The following is a 5,948-nucleotide window of genomic DNA, read 5'->3' as shown; positions in this document are numbered from 1 at the left end:
GGACTCCACATGGTCAAAACCCGAGGTTCGAACCAAAACCCGATTACCCATTCACCCACGAACTCAAATATATAATTTATTTTAAAATTGGACCTCAAATCGAGATCCAGATCCCCAAAATTTGAAAAACCTAAGTTTTACCCAAAACACCCAATTTCCCCCATGAAAACCTTTGATTTTGAGTTGAAATCATGAGAAAAGATGTTAAAGATTAATAAAAACGAGTTAGAAATGACTTACAATCGTTTTGGAAGAGTACTTGTCTTTGAAAAATCGCCCGAAGGTGTTTTGGTTTTGAAAGGGTTGTAAAAACGGTTGAAAATTAGTCTAAGTTATGATTTTGCAGGTTACAGATGTCGCAATTCTTCGCATTTACGATCGGATGTTCGCAATTGCGAACTCGCATTTGCGATGGGAGTGTCGCATTTGCGACAACTGGCATATTTAGAAGACTTCGCATTTGCGAAGGGTGCCTCGCATTTGCGAGGTAGTGCTGGTCCTGGGCTTTTCGCATTTGCGACATATTTCTCGCATTTGCGAGCCAGGCTTCGCATTTGTGAAGCCTGCAGACCTGCAACATACCAGCAATTCCCTAAGTCCAAATTTCACTCTGTGGCCTATCCAAAACTCACCCGAGCCCTCGGGGTTCCAAACCAAACATGCACACCAACCTAAAAACATCATACGGACTTGCTCGTGCAACCAAATCATCAAAATAACATCAACAACTATGAATTAAACCCCAAATTCATAAAATTATTCAAGAGAACCAAAATTTTCAATTTCTCAACTTTAAGTCCGTTTCATACCAAACCAATTCCAATCTTTACCAAATTTTTCAGATTCAACCAAATTATTATTTCAAACTTGTACTGGGCTCCGGAACCAAAATACGGGCCCGATACCATCAAATTCAAACATTTTTCATTTCCAAAAACTCATATATATTCCAGAAAATAATTTTCTTTAAGAATTCATTTCTCGGGCTTGGGACCTCGGAATTCGATTCCGGGCATACGCCCAAGTCCCATATTTTCCTACGGACCCTCCGGGAACGTCAAATCACGGGTCCGGGTCCGTTTACCCAAAATGTTGACCAAAGTCAACCTAAATTCATTTTAAAAGCAAATTTATTATTTTTCACAGATTTTCACATAGTGGCTTTCCGGATACACGCCCGGACTGCGCCCGCAAATCGAGATGAAACAAAAGGGAGGTTTTAAGGCCTCGAAACACAATTTATTTCTAAAACAAGTGATGACCTCTTGGGTCATCACAGTAAGGTTGATCTCACATCAGAGAAAATTAGAAGCAAAAACTAGGAGAGAAAAAAATACATTTCAACTTTGTTTTTCTTGTCTCTTCTTTTTTTTTTTGGCTGGATTGAACGAGTAGGTGTGATTGAAATTGGTTGAAAATACCTAAACGAGGCTATATACAAAATTTGAGCAAGACTAGAAGTGATTTACACTGGTTTCAGGTAAAAAATCAGACCTAAAAATCCAACTGTGACATGTGTATATCACGCTGTATATTGTGTATATCAGTGTATATCACACACAGGTTTTTAAGGAGGTCTATGTATATTACATTGTATATCGTGTATACAACATAATATGTTTACGGACGCTCATGTATATCACATTGTATATCATATATATATATATATATATATATATATATATATATATATATATATATATATATATATATATATATATATATATATATATATATATATATATATAAAACCTAAACTATCATGGATATACACAGATACACATGATATACATGAGATATCACTGATGTACATAGAGATATACACGAGATACAATAGGGGATACACATGTGGAGTCGTCTTGAACTTGAGTTTTCAATCTGAAATGTGTTATACAAAGAAGGAAAATAACATTTTAATATACTTTTTTAATATACACATTATTATTATGTTATACACTGTGATATACAAATAATATAATTATTATTGTGATACATATTTCGATATACAGAAAAAAAAACTAGAAAGATAATTAAAAAATATTTGGGAGTTTTTTCGGATACTACTGAAAGAGATGGAACCTAATTTCTAGGATGATGGTTGCTATGAGAGAAGATAGAGAGGGTTTTAAATATTTTTTGCTATTTTTAAGGAAAATAATTTTGATGAGGCTTATTTTTAGGATGGTGGTTGAACCATTAGAAAAGAGAGAATAACTTTAGGCTGTCATATGCCAAATCCTAAAACGTTGGCTTTTCTATGCCAATTATTGGACCCAGTTGTCATGCCATGCCAAATCCCCCACCTCAAATTTGTAAAGCGCATGTCGCCTAGAAAAATTTGTAAAACCCATATCGGCAAGACAAATTTGTAAAAGAAAAATTAGCATCCTATAACAACCCATAATTGGAATTGGCAATTTTTTAGCCTTATATTAGGTTTGGCAAAGATAGCCCCAAACAATTGGCATTAAATAGTCAAATCCTAAAAAACCTACACTCTTTTATATTCTCTCTAAAAAAACTACACGCTTATTTTGGCTTCCCTCCCTCTTTCTCTCCTTGTATTTCTTCTTCTATCTCTTCTCTTTTGCTCTCATAGTTTAGCAAAAATTCTTGCAAATTATGAAAAAAAATCAGTGGGATGAAAAGGTAAGGTTGATCTCACATCAGAGAAAATCAGAAGCAAAAACTAAGAGAGAATATATTTCAACTTTCTTTTTCTTCTCTTTGGTTGTTTTGAATGAGTGTGTGTGATTGAAATTGGTTGAAAATACCTAAACGACGCTATATACAAAATTTTAGCAAGATTAGCAAAATTTAAGAGAGAAAAAACGTATTCAACTTTGTTTTTCTTCTCTCTTCCTTTTTTTGGTTGGATTGAATGAGTGGGTATGATTGAAAATACCTAAACGAGGCTATATACAAAATTTGAGCAATATTAGAAGTAATTTAGACTGGTTTCGGGCAAAAAATCAGACCAAAAAATCCAGCTGCAACATGTGTTTATCACGTTGTATATCGTGTACATCAGTGTATATCACACACAAGTTTTTAAAGACGTCTGTGTATATCACTTTGTATAGCGGTATACAACACAATTTTGTTATGGACGCCCGTGTATATCACATTGTATATCATATATATAACACAAATTTCTATGGATATACACAGATGTACATAATATACATGAGATATCACTGATGTACATAGAGATATACATGGGTTACAATAGGGGATACACATGTGGACTCATCTTGAACTTGAGTTTTCAATCTGAAATGTGTTATACAAAGAAGGAAAATAAAAATTTAATAATTTTTTTCATATACACATTATTGTCATATTATACACAGTGATATACAAATAATATAATTATTAATTATTGATCAAAAAAGGAAAATAAAATTTTGATATAGCATGTTTAAGCAAGTTCTAAAATATAAAAATAATAAATATAAATGTGGGAGTAAATAATATTTAGTATACAAAGAAAATTAATTTTTGATGTACACAAAGAAGAAAAATAAACTTATAATATCTATTTTGGTATACATATTTTCGATGTGCTATACACTGTGATATACAAATAAGATAATATTTTTATTGGGATATACATTGATATAAAGGCAGCAATAGCTATATATATAATTTTATATTATTGATATACAAAGAATAATATTATTTATATACAAAGAATAAAAATAAAATTTTAATATACATGTTGGTATAGACAAAGAAGAAAAGAAAAGTTGTGATATACATATTATTCTTGTGATATATATTTATTGGCTATTTGGTGCCAATGTCTATAACTAGGGCTATGTTCTGCCAATAATATGAGTATGTTGTTATACCATGCCGAAACCCCTTTGTAAAACCCATGTAGGCAAGACTAATTGGTAAAGCCCATTCCCAGCCCAATGTAACAGATCATACAAATGGTGGGCGAAGTGCAGCAACAGTCATTTTTAAGCACACTCTTTAAAATATATCCACAATTTACAATAGCCAATTCATACAATCTTTAGGACTAAGTATCCTGAATTCAAAAATTTAGGACTTAGTGTCCTGAATTTTTGAGCTGCTAATTTGAAATTCAAGACTAAGCTTCCTGAATTTCTGAATTACTAATTTAAAATTTAAGACAGAAGATTCGAACTTCTGGACAAAATGTTTGAACTTTAGGACACGATGTTTTGAATTTTAAACTTTGAGATTTAAATTCTACGACGTCGTGTCCTGAAGTTTGAGCGAAATTGGTTAATCTTTAAATACATTGTAAACTGTGAATATATTTTAAATAGCTTGCTTAAAAGTGGGTACCTAATGCCATTTCCACTACAAATGATCTTGTCTTTCAAGCCTATGGCCTGATAATGAAGACAAGAAAAAGGAAGGAGAATTAACCCAAATACCTAGTCTCTTAAATTAAAAATAGCTGGTAAATGCATAATATATGTATAATTTATATAAAATACGTATATAACTATGTAAAATTAATATAAATTTTTTGTATACCGGCNATATATATATATATATATATATATATATATATATATATATATATATATATATATATATATATATATATCGGAATTTTTGTACAGTTGAACAACTATAAATGAGAGTTTTGTATTCTAACCTAATTATTTGAGAATCACTTTGACATTTAAAAATCTGCTTTACAATTAGTATTATTTAAATAAAATAATTTTTAAATATCTATTATATGAGAGAGTAAATTAAATTTTTTTTGTTTAAGTAAAAGTAAAATTAAAAATCATAATATTCATAAAAAGTGTTATCAACGTACATAAACATAGTTAAACCAAAGTAATTAGACTCCTTATACATTATTAGCTTTTTAAAGGATGATTTAAGTATGCCAAAACACATCATCCATAATTTTGGTAGATTATTTTGTTTTTTGGTGAACAAAAAATAAGAGATAGATGTGTTAGATACCGGGAGGGCTAATTGTTCCCTCCCCAAGAAACCTAAAAGAATTTGTAACCTAAAATAACTCGGTAAAACCCTAAACCCCTCTCACCCCAAAATAAAAATTTATAAAGAAAGTGAAAACTAAAAAACTTAGGAATGCATATCTACATAATAGCATAAGTACTACTCTAACATATAGGTAAAAACTTATAGCCCGTTTGGCCAAGCTTTTAAAATCAGCTTATTTTGAGAAGTGCTTTTCTCAAAAGTAAAAAGTACTTTTGGTGAGAAGTAGTTTGTGTTTGGCTAATTAATTAGAAAAATACTTTTGAGCAGTAATTAGTGTATGGCCATGCTTTTGAAAACTGCTTCTAAGTGTATTTTTCTCAAAAGTGCTTTTGGAGAGAAGCTACTTTTTTCTGCTTCTCCAAAACTGCTTCTGCTTCTCCTCAAAAGCACTTTTTTTCCTTCCAAAAGCTTGGCCAAACACCTCAATTTTTGGCCAAAAGTGCTTTTGGCCAAAAAAAGCACTTTTGGCCCAAAAAAAGCTTGGCCAAACAGGCTATTAATCATAGTTAGTGACTATATATATTTTCTTCACTATAAATTTAAATTACGTATTGTTTTTGGACTTCGTCGGTGCCCTTTCTATATCTTGAGGTAGAAGTAATTTATATGGAAGAGTATTTTCTTGTACTTTTCATATGAATCATACTTATGGTTGGTTTAGTGAGAGAACCTCCCACTTCTCTCTAGAATCCTTAGAGAAAGATCTCCCCCAGCTCTTCTCAATTCACCAACAGCTTCCCCACCACTACTGCAATAAGCAGAGCATACACCATTCATGCTCGATCAAAAGAGCACAGACTTACACCATGATGCCACAAAAACATCGCCCTCCGATATAATTGACACTGAGATGGAGCATCTTGAAGGCGAAGAAACAAAAAAATAGATCCTCCATCAAAACATGAACATTCATACAACAGGAGATCAACAAAAACCCC

The sequence above is a fragment of the Nicotiana attenuata genome, chromosome 12 (assembly GCF_001879085.1).
Source record: "Nicotiana attenuata strain UT chromosome 12, NIATTr2, whole genome shotgun sequence".
Classification (NCBI taxonomy): Eukaryota; Viridiplantae; Streptophyta; class Magnoliopsida; order Solanales; family Solanaceae; genus Nicotiana; species Nicotiana attenuata.
Note: the sequence above shows the minus strand (reverse complement) of the source record.